Source organism: Amia ocellicauda, unplaced genomic scaffold, assembly GCF_036373705.1.
Source record: "Amia ocellicauda isolate fAmiCal2 unplaced genomic scaffold, fAmiCal2.hap1 HAP1_SCAFFOLD_26, whole genome shotgun sequence".
NCBI classification, from domain to species: domain Eukaryota; kingdom Metazoa; phylum Chordata; class Actinopteri; order Amiiformes; family Amiidae; genus Amia; species Amia ocellicauda.
In genome coordinates, this window is record NW_027102823.1 from 620,680 (window position 1) to 633,850 (window position 13,171).

The 13,171-nt window shown below is 50.1% G+C and overlaps 4 non-coding genes and 11 pseudogenes across 4 annotated transcripts; all 15 read right to left on the reverse strand.

The window, feature by feature from the left end:
* Nucleotides 1-764: 764 nt before the first annotated feature.
* On the reverse strand, nucleotides 765-871 carry LOC136726898 (U6 spliceosomal RNA). The gene has a single exon (XR_010808276.1). It is a non-coding gene; the product is annotated as a U6 spliceosomal RNA (small nuclear RNA).
* Nucleotides 872-1,863: 992 nt separating this feature from the next.
* Nucleotides 1,864-1,982, reverse strand: LOC136726462 (uncharacterized; annotated as a pseudogene).
* A 213-nt stretch (nucleotides 1,983-2,195) lies between these two features.
* On the reverse strand, nucleotides 2,196-2,314 carry LOC136726657 (uncharacterized; annotated as a pseudogene).
* Nucleotides 2,315-2,521: 207 nt separating this feature from the next.
* Nucleotides 2,522-2,640, reverse strand: LOC136726999 (5S ribosomal RNA). Its single transcript, XR_010808368.1, has one exon. It is a non-coding gene; the product is annotated as a 5S ribosomal RNA (ribosomal RNA).
* Nucleotides 2,641-2,847: 207 nt separating this feature from the next.
* Nucleotides 2,848-2,965, reverse strand: LOC136726834 (uncharacterized; annotated as a pseudogene).
* A 220-nt stretch (nucleotides 2,966-3,185) lies between these two features.
* Nucleotides 3,186-3,304, reverse strand: LOC136726534 (uncharacterized; annotated as a pseudogene).
* A 216-nt stretch (nucleotides 3,305-3,520) lies between these two features.
* Nucleotides 3,521-3,640, reverse strand: LOC136727247 (uncharacterized; annotated as a pseudogene).
* A 534-nt stretch (nucleotides 3,641-4,174) lies between these two features.
* LOC136726937 (5S ribosomal RNA) lies at nucleotides 4,175-4,293 on the reverse strand. Its single transcript, XR_010808312.1, has one exon. It is a non-coding gene; the product is annotated as a 5S ribosomal RNA (ribosomal RNA).
* Nucleotides 4,294-4,510: 217 nt separating this feature from the next.
* On the reverse strand, nucleotides 4,511-4,629 carry LOC136727341 (uncharacterized; annotated as a pseudogene).
* Nucleotides 4,630-4,835: 206 nt separating this feature from the next.
* Nucleotides 4,836-4,954, reverse strand: LOC136726574 (uncharacterized; annotated as a pseudogene).
* Nucleotides 4,955-5,173: 219 nt separating this feature from the next.
* Nucleotides 5,174-5,292, reverse strand: LOC136727384 (uncharacterized; annotated as a pseudogene).
* Nucleotides 5,293-5,508: 216 nt separating this feature from the next.
* On the reverse strand, nucleotides 5,509-5,628 carry LOC136727063 (uncharacterized; annotated as a pseudogene).
* Nucleotides 5,629-6,162: 534 nt separating this feature from the next.
* On the reverse strand, nucleotides 6,163-6,281 carry LOC136726971 (5S ribosomal RNA). The gene has a single exon (XR_010808343.1). It is a non-coding gene; the product is annotated as a 5S ribosomal RNA (ribosomal RNA).
* A 219-nt stretch (nucleotides 6,282-6,500) lies between these two features.
* LOC136727144 (uncharacterized) lies at nucleotides 6,501-6,619 on the reverse strand (annotated as a pseudogene).
* A 216-nt stretch (nucleotides 6,620-6,835) lies between these two features.
* Nucleotides 6,836-6,954, reverse strand: LOC136726474 (uncharacterized; annotated as a pseudogene).
* Between the last annotated feature and the right edge of the window lie 6,217 nt (nucleotides 6,955-13,171).

Here is a 13,171-nt window from a genome sequence, read left to right on the forward strand (position 1 = left end):
CATTGCATGTTAAAGTATGTCAGTAAGGGAGTAATTAAAAGGGCAAATGTGTGAAGTGCAAGGAGTGGCCTTTAGTGGTTAGGTAAAAAAGTACACAGACAAACTAAATAATTACTTGATACAAATCATTTATTTTGTGCAGTCAGACCAAGACCAGACACAATAAACTATTTGCACTAAATATAAATTCACAGCAAAATAGGTTCAGTTCACAATTTCCTATAACAAGCTCTATTCAACGAAGTGGTTGAACATTACAAAGGGCATTACAATTGTTGAAAAAAAATAGCACACGGATCAAACATGCTATCCCCGCCGTTTTATTCGATTTGATTAGACGTTTCGCGACCGACATGCGTTGTGTGCGGACTGAACGCACACCTGATCCGAGCACGATCACAATACATATCCACAGTTAATCTAAGCAGTATCATATTGTAACCGTTTTGGTTTGTTATCAACCCTTCCGGATCCAAAACAGGATTCAGACACCCTTTTCGGTGGACACGCTGTTGACTTCTCACAAGCACCATCCGCCTTCACAAAGGCAGCGCTAGCAGTGGAAAGAACAAAAACGGAGGGAAAATTCGCTTGCGCCGAATGGGGTCGAGAGATCCGCTGTGACGCAGGAGTGCGAGAGGACTCGACACCACCGAGCACGGGCGCGAGAGGGAGAGATACCCGTGGTGTGAGAAACTGCCCGCGACGCAAGCACCAGATGCCCGCAAGGATAAGGGGAACCGGCGCGCTGCGGAGAAACTGACCAAGATATGGAACGCTTCACGAATTTGCGTGTCATCCTTGCACAGGGGCCATGCTAATCTTCTCTGTATCGTTCCAATTTTATTATACGTATTGCCGTCGCGAACACAAGGGCTGGGTTAGAGAGCACCCGCCTTTGTACCCAGGTGGGCCGGGGGAGCCAGGCGACTCGCGGTTTGGGGCCGGGAAGTGTGTCCCACTCCCTGCTCGTTGGCGGTGAGGCCGGGGGCCTTCCCTGGAGAGACTCTAGCGCCTCTCTTTCACCAAACGTCCGTGCCACCATGGCAGACAGGGACACTTCACCCCATCCCCATGCTGGGCAGAGGCATGCTGGGGGAATGTGCAAATCTGGAGAGGTAATCAATCAACCGGAATCCCAAGTGTCATTGGAAAACGGAGCAGAAATCCACTACAATCCCCGAGACGCCGAAGTAGTGGGCAGAGATGCTTCCCCCCTGCCAGCCGCCAGGCGGAGCGGCCAGGGCTGCGCTAGTGAGGTGAGGTGTATCGTATCATATCGTATCGTATCGTATCGTATCGTATCGTATCTTGATGTTCCCTTACAGCCCCCCTCCCCTGAGCCATTAAAGATGACTCCATACCTGGTCTGCAATGATAAGCTCACAATGTGGGCTGCAGGACGTGCGTGACCTGTAGATTTCTCCACTGCACCTGTGTAACGTCTTGAACACGTCATTGGTACTAAGCCTTGGTGGGTAATTTGATTCTGAATTGCACCATTATAAAAATCTCTTGTGCCTTGGCAAGTCGCACAGGAAGAGGGCGTCTGCTAAGAAAGAAGTAGTGAGAAATGACAATCGGTCGCCTGCCCCGTTTAACTTCCGAGATCTGACAAGATCGGGCGCGTTCAGGATGGTGTGGCCAAAAGCAGAGAGGCCTGGCTGCATGATGTTGCTTAAAGGCTGGCGGGTATTGACGGAACTTCCAGCAAAAAAAAAAAAAAAAAAATGGAGGGAACAATATCAGTGCAGCAAAGGGTGTTGTAAGTAGCGGGGTACGTGTACAATTCTTCAATTATATCTCCTCCAGACAGAAAGAGAGTATTAAGAGCTACGATGAAGTTACCCAGGAGACGTAAAAAGCTTGCAGCACCTGGTATCTCCAGGAGTTCTCCCATCCAAGTACTGACCAGGCCCTGCCCCGTTTAACTTCCGAGATCTGTCGAGATCGGGCACGTTCAGGGCGGTGTGTCCGCAAGCCGAGAGGCCTGGCTGCATGATGTCTCTTAAAGGCTGGTGGGTATTGACGGAACTTCCAGCAAAAAAAAAAAAAAAGAAAAATGGAGGGAAAAATATCAGTGCAGCAAAGGGTGTTGAAAGTAGCCGAGTACGTGTACAATTCTTCAGTTATATCTCCTCCAGACAGAAAGAGAGTATTAAGAGCGGTGATGAAGTTACCCAGGAGACGTAAAAAGCTTGCAGCATCTGGTATTTCCAGGAGGTCTCCCATTCATTTACTGACCAGGCCCTGCCCCGTTTACCTTCCAAGATCTGATGAGATGGGGCACGTTCAGGACGGTGTGGCCGCAAGCCAAGAGGCCTGGCTGCATGATGTCTCATAAAGGCTGGCAGGTATTGAAAGAAAATCCAGCAAAAAAACAGAAAAATGGAGGGAAAAATATCAGTACAGCAAAGGGTGTTGAAAGTAGCCGGGTACGTGTACAATTCTTCAATTATATCTCCTCCAGACAGAAAGAGAGTATTTAGAGCTACGATGAAGTTACCCAGGAGACATAAAAAGCTTGCAGCACCTGGTATTTCCAGAAGGTCACCTATCCAAGTACTGACCAGGCCCTGCCCCGTTTAGCATCCGAGATCTGACGAGATCGGGCGCGTTCAGGACGGTGTGGCCGCAAGCCAAGAGGCCTGGCTGCATGATGTCTCTTAAAGGCTGGCGGGTATTGAAAGAACATCCAGCAAAAAAAAAGAAAAATGGAGGGAAAAATATCAGTACAGCAAAGGGTGTTGAAAGTAGCCGGGTACGTGTACAATTCCTCAATTATATCTCCTCCAGACAGAAAGAGAGTATTTAGAGCTACGATGAAGTTACCCAGGACACATAAAAAGCTTGCAGCAACTGGTATTTCCAGGAGGTCTCCCATCCAAGTACTGACCAGGCCCTGCCCCGTTTAGCATCCGAGATGTGACGAGATCGGGCGCATTCAGGACGGTGTGGCTGAAGCCAAAAAGCCTGGCTGCATGATGTCTCTTAAAGGCTGGCGGGTATTGACGGAACTTCCAGCAAAAAAAAAAAAAAAAAAAAATAGAAAAATGAAGGGAAAAATATTATTTCAGGAAAGGGTGTTGAAAGTAGCCGGGAACGTGTACAATACTTCAATTATATCTTCTCCATACAGAAAGAGAGTATTAAGAGCTACGATGAAGTTACCCAGGAGACGAAAAAGCTTGCAGCACCTGGTATTTCCAGGAGGTCACCCATCCAAGTACTGACCAGGCCCTGCTCCGTTTAGCTTACGAGATCTGACGAGATCGGGCACGTTCAGGACGGTGTTGCCATAAGCCAAGAGGCCTGGCTGCATGATGTCTCATAAAGGCTGGAGGGTATTGACGGAACTTCCAGCAAAATAAAAAAGAAAAAAGAAAAATGGAGGGAAAAATATCAGTGCAGCAATAGTTGTTGAAAGTAGCCGGGTACGTGTACAACACTTCAATTATATCTCCTGCAGACTGAAAGAGAGTATTAAGAGCTACGATGAAGTAACCCAGGTAACGAAAAAAGCCTGCAGCACCTGGTATTTCCAGGAGGTCACCCATCCAAGTACTGACCAGGCCCTGCCCCGTTTAGCTTTACGAGATCTGACCAGATCGGGCGCGTTCAGGATGGTGTGGCCGCAAGCCAAGTGGCAGGGCTGCATGATGTCTCTTAAAGGCTGGCAGGTATTGACGGAACTTCCAGCAAAAAAAAAAAGAAAAATGGAGGGAAAAATATCAGTGCAGCAAACGGTGTTGAAAGTAGCCGGGTACGTGTACAATACTTCAATTATATCTCCTCCAGACAGAAAGAGAGTATTAAGAGCTACGAGGAAGTTACCCAGGAGACATAAAAACCTTGCAGCACCTGAAATTTCCAGGAGGTCACCCATCCAAGTACTGACCAGGCCCTGCCCCGTTTAGTTTCCGAGATCTGACGCGTTCAGGACGGAGGGGCCGCAAGCCGAGAGGCCTGGCTGCATGATGTCTCTTAAAGGCTGGAGGGTATTGACGGAACTTCCAGCAAAAAAAAAAAAAAAAAAGAAAAATTTAGGTAAACATATCAGTGCAGCAAAGGGTATTGAAAGTAACCGGGTACGTGTACAATTTTTCAATTATATCTCCTCCAGACATAAAGAGAGTATTAAGAGCAACGATGAAGTTACCCAGGAGTCGAAATGAGCTTGCAGCACCTGGTATTTCCAGGAGGTCACCCATCCAAGTACTGAGCAGGCCCTGCCCCGTTTTGCTTCCGAGATCTGATGAGATCGGGCGCGTTCAGGACGGTGTGGCCGCAAACCAAGAGGCTTGGCTGCATGATGTCTCTTAAAGGCTGGCGGGTATTGACGGACCTTCCAGCAAAAAAAAAAAAGAAAAAAGAAAAATGGAGGGAAAAATATCACTGCTGCAAATGGTGTTGAAAGTTGCCGGGTACGTGTACATTTCTTCAAATGTATCTCCTCCAGACAGAAAGAGAGTATTATGAGCTACGATGAAGTTACCCAGGAGACGTAAAAAGCTTGCAGTACCTGGTTTTTCCAGGACGTCACCAATCCAAATACTGACCAGGCCCTGCCACGTTTTACTTCCAAGATCTGACAAGATTGGGCGCGTTCAGGACGGTGTGGCCGCAAGCCAAAAAGCCTGGCTGCATGATGTCTCTTAAAGGCTGGTGGGTATTGACGGAACTTACAGCAAGAAAAAGAAAAATGGAGAGAAAAATATCAGTGAAGCAAAGGCTGTTGAAAGTAGTCAGGTACGTGTACATTTCTTCAATTGTATCTCCTCCAGACAGAAAGAGAGTATTAAGAGCTACGATAAAGTTACCCAGGAGATGTAAAAACCTTACAGCATCTGATATTTCCAGGAGATCTCCCATCCAAGTACTGACCAGGCCCTGCCCCGTTTAGTTTCCGAGATCTGATGAGATCGGGCGCGTTCAGGACGGTGTGGCCGCAAGCCAAGAGGCCTGGCTGCATGATGTCTCTTAAAGGCTGGCGGGTATTGACGGAACTTCCAGCAAAAAAAAAAAAAAAAAAAAAGAAAAACGGAGGGAAAAATATCAGTGCAGCAAAGGGTGTTGAAAGTAGCCGGGAATGTGTAAAATTCTTTAATTATATAACCTCCAGACAGAAAGAGAGTATTAAAAGCTACGATGAAGTTTCCCAGGAACCGAAAAAAGCTTGCAGCACCTGGTATTTCCAGGAGGTCATCCATCCAAGTACTGACCAGGCCCTGCTCCGTTTAGCTTCCAAGATCTGACGAGATCGGGCACGTTCAGGACGGTGTGGCCGTAAGCCAAGAGGCCTGGCTGCATGATGTCTCATAAAGGCTGGAGGGTATTGACGGAACTTACAGCAAAATAAAAAAGAAAAAAGAAAAATGGAGGGAAAAATATCAGTGCAGCAATAGTTGTTGAAAGTAGCCGGGTACGTGTACAACACTTCAATTATATCTCCTGCAGACTGAAAGAGAGTATTAAGAGCTACGATGAAGTAACCCAGGTAACGAAAAAAGCCTGCAGCACCTGGTATTTCCAGGAGGTCACCCATCCAAGTACTGACCAGGCCCTGCCCCGTTTAGCTTTACGAGATCTGACGAGATCGGGCGCGTTCAGGATGGTGTGGCCGCAAGCCAAGTGGCAGGGCTGCATGATGTCTCTTAAAGGCTGGCGGGTATTGACGGAACTTCCAGCAAAAAAAAAAAGAAAAATGGAGGGAAAAATATCAGTGCAGCAAACGGTGTTGAAAGTAGCCAGGTACGTGTACAATACTTCAATTATATCTCCTCCAGACAGAAAGAGAGTATTAAGAGCTACGAGGAAGTTACCCAGGAGACATAAAAACCTTGCAGCACCTGAAATTTCCAGGAGGTCACCCATCCAAGTACTGACCAGGCCCTGCCCCGTTTAGTTTCCGAGATCTGACGCGTTCAGGATGGAGTGGCCGCAAGCCGAGAGGCCTGTCTGCATGATGTCTCTTAAAGGCTGGAGGGTATTGACGGAACTTCCAGCAAAAAAAAAAAAAAAAAAGAAAAATTTAGGTAAACATATCAGTGCAGCAAAGGGTATTGAAAGTAGCCGGGTACGTGTACAATTTTTCAATTATATCTCCTCCAGACATAAAGAGAGTATTAAGAGCAACGATGAAGTTACCCAGGAGTCGAAATGAGCTTGCAGCACCTGGTATTTCCAGGAGGTCACCCATCCAAGTACTGAGCAGGCCCTGCCCTGTTTAGCTTCCGAGATCTTATGAGATCTGGCGCGTTCAGGACGGTGTGGCCGCAAGCCAATAAGCCTGGCTGCACGATGTCTCTTAAAGGCTGGCGGGTATTGACGGAACATCCAAAAAAAAAAAAAAAAAAAAAATAGAAAAATGGAGGGAAAAATATCAGTGCAGGAAAGGGTGTTGAAAGTAGCCGGGTACGTGTACAATACTTCAATTATATCTCCTCCAGACAGAAAGAGAGTATTAAGAGCTACGATGAAGTAACCCAGGAGACGTAAGAAGCTTGCAGCACCTGGTAGTTCCAGGAGGTCTCCCATCCAAGTACTGAGCAGGCCCTGCCCCGTTTTGCTTCCGAGATCTGATGAGATCGGGCGCGTTCAGGACGGTGTGGCCGCAAACCAAGAGGCCTGGCTGCATGATGTCTCTTAAAGGCTGGCGGGTATTGACGGACCTTCCAGCAAAAAAAAAAAGAAAAATGAAAAATGGAGGGAAAAATATCACTGCTGCAAATGGTGTTGAAACTTGCCGGGTACGTGTACATTTCTTCAAATGTATCTCCTCCAGACAGAAAGAGAGTATTAAGAGCTACGATGAAGTTACCCAGGAGAGGTAAAAAGCTTGCAGTACCTGGTTTTTCCAGGAGGTCACCAATCCAAATACTGACCAGGCCCTGCCACGTTTTACTTCCAAGATCTGACAAGATTGGGCGCGTTCAGGACGGTGTGGCCGCAAGCCAAAAAGCCTGGCTTCATGATGTCTCTTAAAGGCTGGTGGGTATTGACGGAACTTACAGCAAGAAATAGAAAAATGGAGAGAAAAATATCAGTGCGGCAAATGGTGTTGACAGTAGCCGGGTACGTGTACAATTCTTCAATTATATCTCCTCCAGACAGAAAGAGAGTATTAAGAGCTACGATGAAGTTACCCAGGAGATGTAAAAAGCTTGCAGTACCTGGTTTTTCCTGTTGGTCACCAATCCAAATACTGACCAGGCCCTGCCACGTTTTGCTTCCAAGATCTGACAAGATCGGGCGCATTCAGGACGGTGTGGCCGATGCCAAAAAGCCTGGCTGCATGATGTCTCTTAAAGGCTGGCGGGTATTGACGGAACTTCCAGCAAAAAACAGAAGATAAAAGAAAAACGGAGGGAAAAATATCAGTGCAGGAAAGTAAAATACTGTTTATTAGGTTAAGTATTTTTCATTTCTTAAAATAATAACAATTCAATATTTTTTTAATACTTATGATTAAAATCATTTAAAATATCAATTCTTAAAATCACTTAAAATTTTTAAAATCTTTGTGACTTTTAAAAAAAAACTAAAACAATTAACTTTAAAATAAACGTGCTCAAATCAAATAAACAAAACGTGATAAAAGCAAAAACTGCACACCAACAAAAGAGTCAAATACATTGAAAATAACTGAAAATGCATTGAACAAAATAAAGAAACAATTAAAAGGAAAAAATAAAAAACAAACAAAAAAGGTCCAATGCATTTTAAATTAAACCCAAAACGGTCAATGTATTTGACAACAAAATATAACAAACCTCTACCAAAAACCCTGAACAATTGTGATTTAAAAACAACTAAATCTTTTAAAACAATTAAGATTCGTTATTTAAAATCTTTTTTAAAAAACAATCATTCGTAAAATCTTTAAAAGATCTTGGACTCGGGCTCCAGCAGGGGGAACTGACCGTCCCCGGAGGTGGGTCCCATCATGGGATCCTGAGCTCCCCCAGATCTTGTATGCGCCAGTTCTTATAGGCTTCCTCCTTGCCCCTCTGATGGACCTCCAGATTGACATAGTCTTTTACAAACACCATGCCCCTCCGCGCGATGACGATCGGGTCCAGCTCCTGCTTATTGAACAAACAGATGTTCCGTCCCTCCCACAGTGCCTGCTTCACTGCGCAGACGACACGCCACCAGCACCTCAAGGTAGATGAAGAAATTCCCTTGGCCGGACCGTACAAGATCTGCTGGGCGGTCGCCCGCGCAGGAACGGCAAACCTGTGGAGGAACGGAGAAAACAGGAGCCAGACCCTGTGGGCGGAGGGGCACTCACTAAAGATGTGAGCCTCCGTCTCCTTCCCCAGGCAACCCTTATAGGGGCAGGTGTCATAAGGAGCTATGCCCCTTCTGTGCATGAACACTCGGGTGGGGAGACACCGACTCACAGCCATCCAGGAGACATCTTTCTGCGTGTTCGTGAGGCAAACGTGCGTAGCGTTAGCCCAGATAAACCGGCAGGTTTCGGGAGGGAAATCTTCTATCCGGCTGGTCTCCTGGGTAGATCTCATCTGATTACAGATGGTCTTATAATCCCAGGAGGCCAGCACGACTTTATGGAGGCCTACTTCGAGCGCAAAGGCTCGGAGCGCCCTGTAGAACGGCGGGGGATCCCACGAGTGCAGCCTGGTGTTATCCATGGCGCAGAGGCCGAATGGTCTCAGGCTGCTGGCAAAATAAAAGCGGTTCATGAAACTCACTTTCTTGCCAGCAGCCTGGATGTTCTTGACCACATAGGCCAGCCCCTGCGCCTTTATCAGCCGCACAACGTCCGGGACCCCCCTGCCTCCATCCAGGGTACCCTTCACCATCTGCACTCTTTTCAGCCTCTCCATTTTGCTCCCCCAGACAAACCGAAATATAATTCGGGTCACTAGTTTTGCGATAACCTTGTCTGGGGGGAAGATCATTCCTACGTAGAGGAGTATCGGGAAGAGGATGGCCTTTACAACCAGCACCTTACCAGCCATCATCAAGGTCCTTGTGCTCCAGCCGTGGATCTTCCTTTGGACCTTTGCTATGGCCTCCTCCCAGCTCCGGGTGCCCGTGTTGGTCCCGTCGATCGTGATCCCCAGAACCTTGATAGACGGCTTCACAGGGAACACGGTCGGCGGGCCCCAGCCGACAGGCCATGCCCTGGAGAGGTAGACCTCGCTCTTGGCCTTGTTCACAGCGGCCCCCGTCGCCCTGCAGAAGCCGTCCAGCAGTTCCTCGACCCTGGCCACGGACGGAGCGTCCGTGCAGACCACGGCCACGTCGTCCATATAGGCCAGGGCCTTCAGTTGCTCTCCGCCGGAACCCGGGAGATGGAAACCTGTCACCCGGACGTCCCGGCGGATCGCCTGCATGAACGGCTCCAAGCAGAGGACGTACAGCAGGGCCGACAGGGGACAACCCTGCCGGACCCCCGACCCGACCGGAAATGGTTCGGTCAGGTGGCGGTTCACAAGGACCCTGCTGCTTAGGCCGCTGTAGATGATCTTAACCCACTTCCTCAGGCCAAGAGCGAGACCCATCCTCTCCATAACAAGCTGCAGGTATTCGTGGCCCACTCTGTCGAAGGCTTTCTCCTGGTCCAAACTGATTAGGACCAGGGGAAGCCCTCTCTCGTTCGAGTAGGCCACGACATCCCTGAGCAGCATGGTGTTGTCGGCCGCCGATCTCCCCCGGGCACCACAGACCTGGTCGGGACCCACGACTTGAGGGAGTGGCCGCTGCAGCCGGAGCGTCAGTGCTTTGGCCAGTATCTTGTAGTCGGTGCACAGGAGGCTGACTGGCCGCCAGTTCCTCAGATCTTTCGGGTCTCCCTTCTTGTGAAGAAGGGAGAGGATACTCTTCTTCATCGAAGGGGCCAATCTGCCCTCTCTGTACATCGACCCCAGGACCTGGCCCAGATCTTCCTTAAGCACCTCCCAAAAGATCTTATAGAACTCAGCAGGGATCCCGTCGGGACCCGGTGTCCTTCCAGAGTTAAGACTCTTTATCACCTGGGAGAGTTCAGTGGTGGTGATCTCTGGATCCTCCTCCTCCTCCTCGTCCCCCTCATTGCGGGACTCCAACAGGGACAGAAAGTGATGGATCAGATTTTGATCCACCACCTTCTGGTCGTACAACTCCCTGTAGAAATCCCGCACCACTGTCTCAACAGCCTCTCTGCCCTCCACCTCTTGCCCCGAGGAGTCGATCATGGAGGACATTGCAGGCCGCCTCTCCTTCGTTTTCTTGAAGAAGAAGCGGCTGCATTTCTCGTCGTCCTCCATGATGCGGACCCTGGAAAGGACCTTGATCTTCTCTTGCTCCTCCCGATAGAGGGCGGAGAGACTCAGTTTGACCCAGGCCATCTCCTCAGCTAGGTCGAAGCCTCTGAGCTGTAAAAGACTCAGGCGCTGGAGGCAGGCGTTTAGATGGGAATATCTCGCCCGCCTCTCGCGAGCTTTCCGTTTCCCCAGCTGAATGAAGTAGCCCTTGGTTCTTTTCTTCATCATCTCCCACCACTCTATGGGAGAATCAAAAAGGTCCTTCAGGGTCCTCCACTCCTCGAGGCGTCTGCTAAAGGTCTTAATCACACGAGGGTCATCGAGCAGAGAGGTGTTGAGCTTCCAGACCCCAGGCCCCGACTCCCGTGTGCTCGGAATGAGCACCTCTGTCGTCAGGAGCCTGTGGTCTGAAAAGAAGACCGCCTCCGAAGACATGGCGGTCCTCTCCAGTGGCTTGCTGAGGAGGACGAGATCTATCCTGGAGAAGGAGGAGCCAGAAGAACTCACCCAGGTGAACAAGGGGACCAGGTCCCGACCTGCGTCGCAGAGTTCAAAGTCCTCCACGAACGCAGCGAGGTCTCTGCTGGATCTATCGTTGCGGGGCTTACTCCGGTCTACATCCCTCAGAGCACAGTTGAAATCACCTGAAATGATAACTGGTAAGGTGCCGATCAGGAGCGGGCGTAGCTGAGGGAGAAAGAGGACTCTCTCTCTCTGGCTGGTGGGGGCATAGACATTGACCAGCCTCAATACAGCCCCCTTGTATTTAAAATCGAGGCTGGCCAGTCTGCCCGCCTCTATTACCTTAAATGTTTTCACTGTTAAGAAGGGGTTTTTCAGGAGTACGGCAATCCCGTCCGCTCGGGACACATTGGACCCCGACCAGAAGGATTCTCCTAGGGTCCAAGTGTCCCGGAGATCTTTATATTCTTTTTGGAACGGGATGCCGCACTCCTGTAAACAAATAATGTCTGCCTTCATTCCAGCCAGAGAGTTTAAAACATCGGTCCTCTTTTTCACCTCAGCAATACTCCTCACATTTATTGAAATAATGGTTAATGCCATAATGGCTGTGAGGGCAATTACCCGCTCCGTAACAATCATGTAAAGAAACCTTTCTCTTCCCCACTCCTCTCTTCTCCCTCACCTAGCTTAGCGCTAGCACCCATCATTTCAATCATTTGCCTCACCGCTTGATCCTCTAGGAAGACTATGGGGGGGGCTCGGCTCCCGCCACCCGGTAAGGCTGGCAAAACTCCACTGGGCTCAGGGCCCGTGGTGCTGGAGGTTCTCCCTGGTTCCTTTGAGGCCGAGGCCCGACGAACAGATGGCAGGGCAGAGGCTTTATGTACGACTGGGGAGAAAACTGTGTAGACCCCGCTAGTTGTTCTTTTAACTAATGGTGGGGGAGGGGGTGGTCTCTCCCTTCCCGGCTGTCTGCCGCCGCAGGCCTCCTCCCCCCGCGCCAGTGACCTTACCATCACGTCCCTGATGTCTTTCTGGGAAAGGACACTGGCGCCGGCTCTCATCTCCTGAGGACCTGCGGCTCTCCCACTACTGCCGGGAGGGCATACCTGACCCCTCCCCTGGAAGAGTCTCAGTTGTGGGGCAGGAGGAATGTTATTTCTAGGGGGCCTCTCGTCCACCAGGCTGCCCACTCGGGGCAGTGGAGAAGGCCCACTACTCTCCTCTCCGGAGTCAGAGTGGGGCGTGTAGAAATTAGAGGGAGGGGACTCTGGAGCGGGGGAGGAGCCGGCAGGGGGGGGAGAATCTGCAGAATGAATCCTTTTTTTCATCATACCCCCCCTACCCATACTCCTCTTCTCAGCCCTCCTTCTCTTCCCCGCTACCACTGTCCACTCTCCCTCTGCCTCCACTTCTGACCCAGAGTCAGAGAGGGAGCCTATGAGGCTCCTGAGGATTGTTTCCTCTCTCCCCCCATCTTGGGGTATCACCTTTGGAGGAGCCTCCGCTTGATTTTCTCTCTCTCCACCACCCCCGAGGGCCCGCGCCCTATTTGCATAGGAGGAGGGACAATTCCTAAAGAGATGCCCTCCCCCCACGCACAGGTTGCAGGCCCTCTCCTGCTTGCAGGCCCTGGTCTGATGTTCTCCGCCGCAGACCTTGCACTTGACAACAGTACAGGCTGCGGCTAAATGACCCAGGGCCCCGCAGTTTCTACATAATTTGGGCATGCCATGATAAAAGACAAGCCCCCTATTTGCTCCTAAAACCACGGTGCTTGGTAGATGGCGTACTCCGCCGATGGAGGCCACTTCCACCTGCAGGCGCACCTGCCACCGCCGAGCACCGGTCCAGACCCCATCCTCATCATTAACTCTCCTGCTTTCAGACAGGATCTCACAGTGTCTCCTCAGCCATACTTCTACGTCGTACTCTGCCACTGCTTCGTTATAAAACTGAATAGTTACAATTTTGATTTCTCTATCTGTCAGGGCGTCGACCACAAAGTCATTCAGGGGCATGCTGTCTTTTTTTTCCCTATACAGGTTCCAAAAACTCTCCAGCACTTGAGGGTTCTAAAAGCTCACCTCGAATACGTCCCTAGGTCCAGGCAGTTTTACCACACAGTTCAGCTCAGAAGGGGCAAAGCCCAGGCCCCTCTGCAGCACGGACCTGCTGAACTCCAGCCGGGTGAGGGCCGCGGTCTCGGCTCCAGCCTCACGGCTGAAGCGCACCGCATTATGGCGCCTCACACCGGCGGTTCGCTGGGCCATGCTGCACTTTCCTACCTGGGAGAAGGGTCGGGAGGCTCTCAATCCGGAGGTCGGGGCAAGTCCACCTGGCTGGGGAGCAGCTTCCACCTCCGGGGCTCTTGCAGGGAGTGGGCCTTGCGGGGAGAAGTCCGGGCCCTGGCTGCAGGAGGACTCCCTCAG